General features: G+C 39.1%; 2 non-coding genes across 2 annotated transcripts; both read right to left on the bottom strand.

Annotated features, from left to right (window-relative positions):
• Positions 1–1,742: 1,742 nt before the first annotated feature.
• Positions 1,743–1,852, bottom strand: trnal-caa (transfer RNA leucine (anticodon CAA)). The gene is made up of 2 exons: positions 1,815–1,852; positions 1,743–1,788 (listed from the first exon to the last, which is right to left on the bottom strand). It is a non-coding gene; the product is annotated as a tRNA-Leu (tRNA).
• Positions 1,853–5,420: 3,568 nt separating this feature from the next.
• On the bottom strand, positions 5,421–5,531 carry trnal-caa (transfer RNA leucine (anticodon CAA)). The gene is made up of 2 exons: positions 5,494–5,531; positions 5,421–5,466 (listed from the first exon to the last, which is right to left on the bottom strand). It is a non-coding gene; the product is annotated as a tRNA-Leu (tRNA).
• Between the last annotated feature and the right edge of the window lie 977 nt (positions 5,532–6,508).

The following is a 6,508-nucleotide window of genomic DNA, read 5'->3' as shown; positions in this document are numbered from 1 at the left end:
CTTCAGCTAAAGTAATTTAAAAAACAATGCAAAACTGTTCGAGAACTTGTCAAGCAAAAACAACAGATCGCCGGAGTTCTATTTTAATATTTTCGTATATTTACCTTAATTTGAATATAAATGTTAACATAAACGCTGTTCAATATAATGTAATGTTGTTGTACTTTTAAAATATTTTAGCTGAGGGTGAGAGGGGGGATATTACGCCTTGCCAAACATCTAAAATAACTGTAAAAGGGGATGGCATTTTAATAAAACTGGCAATCAAAAGAAAGTTACAATTTGTATGGTATTATGCTCAATATCCCTCGATATTGAAGGTCAGATGAGGAATTTGAAGAAATTATCAAAGAAACAACGGCAATAGCAGAGGGTGTTGATTTTGAACCAGTGTTTGCACCTCAATAATCCATCAGTCTTCGCTTGACAGGCTTCCTCAAGATATTCGGTGTTCTATACAAAAAATCGACAATTAAGCGCAAATGTGACAAGAGGCAAAGACTGCGGTAGAGGAGGAATAAACTCCACACGATGACTGTATGTATACGTCTGTCTAATATTCGGCCCCTGCAGGGGCATCATATTCGCTGAACTGCCTGCCAGCGTGTCTTATAATTCAAGAATATCAATGGTCAGACGCTTACAACGGGTGTTTGTGTTTGTATTATTTAGAGAATTGAAAACACATTTTCAAAACTACAGCTCGAATGAAATTTTAAAAAGTTTATTTGTCTCTTTGCTGTAACAACTGTGCCAAAACTATTCAGATACATCAAAATAGCATCAGAATGTGACTAGATTTTATTGGATTTTAGGAAATGTATTTTTGCGCATTTCTCTATACGATCAGAATACCTTCCTGTTTTCACCGTGTTTATTGTTTCTGCCTATGATCTCGGAAAGAAAGATCCAGTATCTGTTCACCGAAATATTCCAGGAGTTTGATATGGTTTGAGAGAAGTGTATGAAGGTAATGAAGGAGGGAGGACACGCGCATTCCGCACGGGGAGCGCAGAGCAATGAGCTGCGCCTGCAGCTCTCCGAGTCTTTTCTTATACAACCTCTGAGTCCGGACACACAGCGTCTCCAGCCAGAGATTTACAGTTCAGAAAACGGCTGTCTCGAGCAGAAACTGATCTTCCTGCTTTAGTTAAGGTTTGGTTATTGTGGGGGTTTAGCGCTTGTATCTCTCTTCTCTTACTAAACACTATCTACTGTAAAGTATATAAATAGAAGCTAAAATGCAGCTAAAATACTTCAGTAAGGCCGAGCAGATAGGAAAGTTTAATAAAAATGTTCTATGATCTATGTTCTAGTTGCCCATATTTTTTTAACTCTCTGTTCGAGCTCTGATTTAATCCTCTCGGCTCCTGCCGCTGTCACCGGGAGAGTGGCTGCATTCCGTAGGGCTACAGGCTGATTTCACAATGCCACATTTAATGAAATACAGGGGAAACCGCAAGGAAAACAATATGTTTTAATACATCTTCTTCTGGGTTTATATTTCGGTCTTTCACCTTTGAATGCATACCTTGACCGTAAATCTTTACTCGATTACAGGCACCCCAAACAGTTCTTAAGGGAGAAATCGAAGCCTATTTGACTTTCTGCTAATCACATTGAAGTGTTCACGAAGCATTTCCCTGCCCATCATGTGCCCGCAAGCCTGTTTCTCCGTTTTCTTCTTTCTGTCGTTGTCAGCGAGCACAAGAAGACAGGAAAAATGCAAGAGAGGGAAAAGCTGTCAGGAGTGGGATTTGAACCCACGCCTCTATTCAGAGACCAGAACACCCAAGCAATGAAAGACAGGAGTCCTTGAGTCTGGCGCCTTAGACCACTCGGCCATCCTGACGAGTTGCGTAAGTTGGTGTGTTAAAAGCACCAGTAGTTCACAAAACTGAGAAATGCTTTGCTGGAGAAGCGCCACGTTGCCTAATGTTGCCTAAACGGATCGCGGAAATCAAATATTCGGATCGATTTAGAGTGTGCTTTACAGCCTTTGTGTAATATTTTAAATTGTTTTTAAAAAGTGTGTACTGTGTACTACGTTTAGGACTAGTTAGTGTGGTAGAATATGGAGATCATCTCCAGCTCTGAGCTCAACTGCAACAACAAGTCGTGCTGAACAAAGTCAGAGTTCAGCTGAACCTTTGCTCAGTGTGGTGCTCAGGACTCAGGAGTATTGTTGTGGTTCTAATTAGCACGAACTGCAGGGGCTCTGAATCAGAACATTTCAATTTATCTGTTCAGTAAGTTAAAATGCAGGACATGTTAAAATCAGATTATCACTGTGTCTCTGTCCCGTTTGTATATAACCGAATGTTTAAAAGATACCAGTAAGGACATACAACTACTAATACGGAACTTATTGGAAATAGTCCCAAAACAAGTACGTCCGGCAGCTGGTAGACCCCTGTAATAATTTTGCAGTGACACTTTGAAGATTTACGCTCTATTTAAATAATAATTTACTAAATTTCAGTTCTCTTTTCTCACACTCCCTGGCATAACTGAACTCTCACTCTCGCATACTAAAGGTTTTACATTCATTAGCTGTAATACAGATTCTAATAAAGACAGAATGAAACTGTTTGTTTTGTGTCTCATGGTGATCCTCTTCTCGATCCAAATGAAATGTTTAATATGATCCCTCGAGAAAGAAAAGGAGTCAATTTCCGCCTGGAAAGATTGATGCTCCATCAAACATTTTGTAATATCTCCGGAAGTTTATACAGTAGAATCCTGGTATGTGGCTTAAATTCAAGGTAAACAAGACTAAGGAAACGAGTTGGAAACGATGTCGATCTGGGATTTAAATCATCCGGAACATTTCACTACATCGGACAGTATGTGCCAGAGAGCATCTCCTGACATCAGTTGGTAGAGCGGAGGACTGTAGTGGAAACAAGAGGGAATCCTTAGGTTGCTGGTTTGACACCGGTTCGAAGGAAGGTGCCCTTTGTGTATTTCATTCAAACAGTTAAAATAGCCGATCTTTTTCCACTCAGACTTTGATCACAAGCTCAATAAACGACGAAGCAGAGGCTCTTGTTCTGAATTCAGCTCACGTCTGATTGTCTTGTTTTGGCCAAGATCTGATCTTTGAATTCAGGGAATACTCTGTCTGCTTTGTACAGTAATTCAAAAGTAGATACAAATGTCACTTTTTTATTGTAGATATAAAGGTGTTCTCTGTTTTCAAAGGATAGGTACTTAATTGGCTTTATGATTTGGTTTTGATTTTGTATCGTTGTATTATTAAGTTTGTGCTTTTTGTGTTTTTAACATATTGTGAACTTATTTTTGAAACAAATGCTTACAAAAGCAGACATGGCACACATCTGTTTATACCAGCGGTGAATTGTATATTTTTATTAAGTAGAAGCTACTGTGCACTTCTGGGAGTATAACAGGTTCGATATAAAGTGGCAAAAATATAAAAGGGGAAAATACCCCAGACTGGGTGTAAAGGCCTCGTTGTGACTGTTGTTTTATTGTTGAATACGGCATACTGTGCACGAAATGTTGCAGAAACACAATCTGATAGTTAAATAATTAGTATGAGGCCACGGATCCAAATATTAATTGCTGATTTTTTTAAGTGATATCTTCCTATCCTCTGGTAGAAGTAACACGATGTGAGCAATTATTTTTTGTTCTTTTTTTTCACGTTGCGATCCAAAAAGCCTCAGATGCACAGTCTGACAGCAACCAAACCAGAATGGATTCTGCTGGGAGCCGGACTGAGCTCATTCTTGCTCCCTGTGCTGAAAACAGAATTAGCTCTTCCTCGAACATCGTCTACAGCTGCTGGATGGTGCTCTACGTCCTGCTGCTCCAGCAATTATTTGGACGAAAGACAGATCACTTGTGCGCTTTTAACCTTCTCGCAGCTACAGGCGAGACTGAAGCTGGCGATATAAAGGCACGCGCTGGTACACCTTCTCGAACTTTCACAATCGCGATAAACATTTTTTTAAGACCTTTGAAAAACTAGATATAGATATAGATAAAACTAGATAAAAAACATGAGCTTTATCGGTTTTTACATTAATCGATTTTGAATCAAATTTGATCTTTTTACATTGCATTTTACGTTGAAATGTAGCATGCATACCTAATCCACCAACGGACAGAGCAATATTTTACGTTGCCTTCCAGAGCTTCCAACGTTTGATGGATTTGTATGGGTGTCTGTATGATACCACTACAGCACTGGCGTAGGTGCAAAATCCACTTTCACAAGACTTTTTCAGTGTCTTCTCTCTCAAATGGACCGAAGCACAGGAGCCAATATAAGAGAAAACGACAGATGTTTAAACAGAGTATGTCCCAATGTCTGCGACAACGCATTGTGATTTTGTATAAACGCAAATGGTTTATCATTTAAAAGCCAACATTATTCTTTTTATCCCTGGCGCTAATACGCTACCATACATGCGAGCTGTTGTGTGAAAGAAAATTCATATGTGCGTAGGAAGGCAGAATAAAATCCAGAACTGTGTTGGTGACATTGATAAACAGGGCTCATGTTCACAACAAAACTTTACTGTATAAAAGGTTAATATTCGTAAATATATATATATTTTTAATTATGCAAGGTGTCTGTTAAACCATTCATGAAGGATTTTTAGACAAAAAAACACACCATTATATGAGAACATATATTTACTATATCTGCATTTAACTCACTTTTTAACAATATCAATTTCAAGGCCGATATAAATTGCTGCCCTGCTTTTTTGTCATAAATACACAAGCTTGTTATGTCTTGTGTTAGAAATAAACTGCATGAAATTTGCTAAAGCAACAGATCTTCCTGCTTTAGTTAAGGTTTGGTTATTGTGGGGGTTTAGCGCTTGTATCTCTCTTCTCTTACTAAACACTATCTACTGTAAAGTATATAAATAGAAGCTAAAATGCAGCTAAAATACTTCAGTAAGGCCGAGCAGATAGGAAAGTTTAATAAAAATGTTCTATGATCTATGTTCTAGTTGCCCATATTTTTTTAACTCTCTGTTCGAGCTCTGATTTAATCCTCTCGGCTCCTGCCGCTGTCACCGGGAGAGTGGCTGCATTCCGTAGGGCTACAGGCTGATTTCACAATGCCACATTTAATGAAATACAGGGGAAACCGCAAGGAAAACAATATGTTTTAATACATCTTCTTCTGGATTTATATTTCGGTCTTTCACCTTTGAATGCATACCTTGACCGTAAATCTTTACTCGATTACAGGCACCCCAAACAGTTCTTAAGGGAGAAATCGAAGCCTATTTGACTTTCTGCTAATCACATTGAAGTGTTCACGAAGCATTTCCCTGCCCATCATGTGCCCGCAAGCCTGTTTCTCCGTTTTCTTCTTTCTGTCGTTGTCAGCGAGCACAAGAAGACAGGAAAAATGCAAGAGAGGGAAAAGCTGTCAGGAGTGGGATTTGAACCCACGCCTCTATTCAGAGACCAGAACACCCAAGCAATGGAAAGACAGGAGTCCTTGAGTCTGGCGTCTTAGACCACTCGGCCATCCTGACGAGTTGCGTAAGTTGGTGTGTTAAAAGCACCAGTAGTTCACAAAACTGAGAAATGCTTTGCTGGAGAAGCGCCACGTTGCCTAATGTTGCCTAAACGGATCGCGGAAATCAAATATTTGGATCGATTTAGAGTGTGCTTTACAGCCTTTGTGTAATATTTTAAATTGTTTTTAAAAAGTGTGTACTGTGTACTACGTTTAGGACTAGTTAGTGTGGTAGAATATGGAGATCATCTCCAGCTCTGAGCTCAACTGCAACAACAAGTCGTGCTGAACAAAGTCAGAGTTCAGCTGAACCTTTGCTCAGTGTGGTGCTCAGGACTCAGGAGTATTGTTGTGGTTCTAATTAGCACGAACTGCAGGGGCTCTGAATCAGAACATTTCAATTTATCTGTTCAGTAAGTTAAAATGCAGGACATGTTAAAATCAGATTATCACTGTGTCTCTGTCCCGTTTGTATATAACCGAATGTTTAAAAGATACCAGTAAGGACACACAACTACTAATGCGGTACTTATTGGAAATAGTCCCAAAACAAGTACGTCCGGCAGCTGGTAGACCCCTGTAATAATTTTGCAGTGACACTTTGAAGATTTACGCTCTATTTAAATATTAATTTACTAAATTTCAGTTCTCTTTTCTCACACTCCCTGGCATAACTGAACTCTCACTCTCGCATACTAAAGGCTTTACATTCATTAGCTGTAATACAGATTCTAATAAAGACAGAATGAAACTGTTTGTTTTGTGTCTCATGGTGATCCTCTTCTCGATCCAAATGAAATGTTTAATATGATCCCTCGAGAAAGAAAAGGAGTCAATTTCCGCCTGGAAAGATTGATGCTCCATCAAACATTTTGTAATATCTCCGGAAGTTTATACAGTAGAATCCTGGTATGTGGCTTAAATTCAAGGTAAACAAGACTAAGGAAACGAGTTGGAAACGATGTCGATCTGGGATTTAAATCATCCGGAACA

The sequence above is a fragment of the Lepisosteus oculatus genome, chromosome 14 (assembly GCF_040954835.1).
Source record: "Lepisosteus oculatus isolate fLepOcu1 chromosome 14, fLepOcu1.hap2, whole genome shotgun sequence".
Classification (NCBI taxonomy): Eukaryota; Metazoa; Chordata; class Actinopteri; order Semionotiformes; family Lepisosteidae; genus Lepisosteus; species Lepisosteus oculatus.
This window is presented reverse-complemented; position numbering and strand designations above follow the sequence as displayed.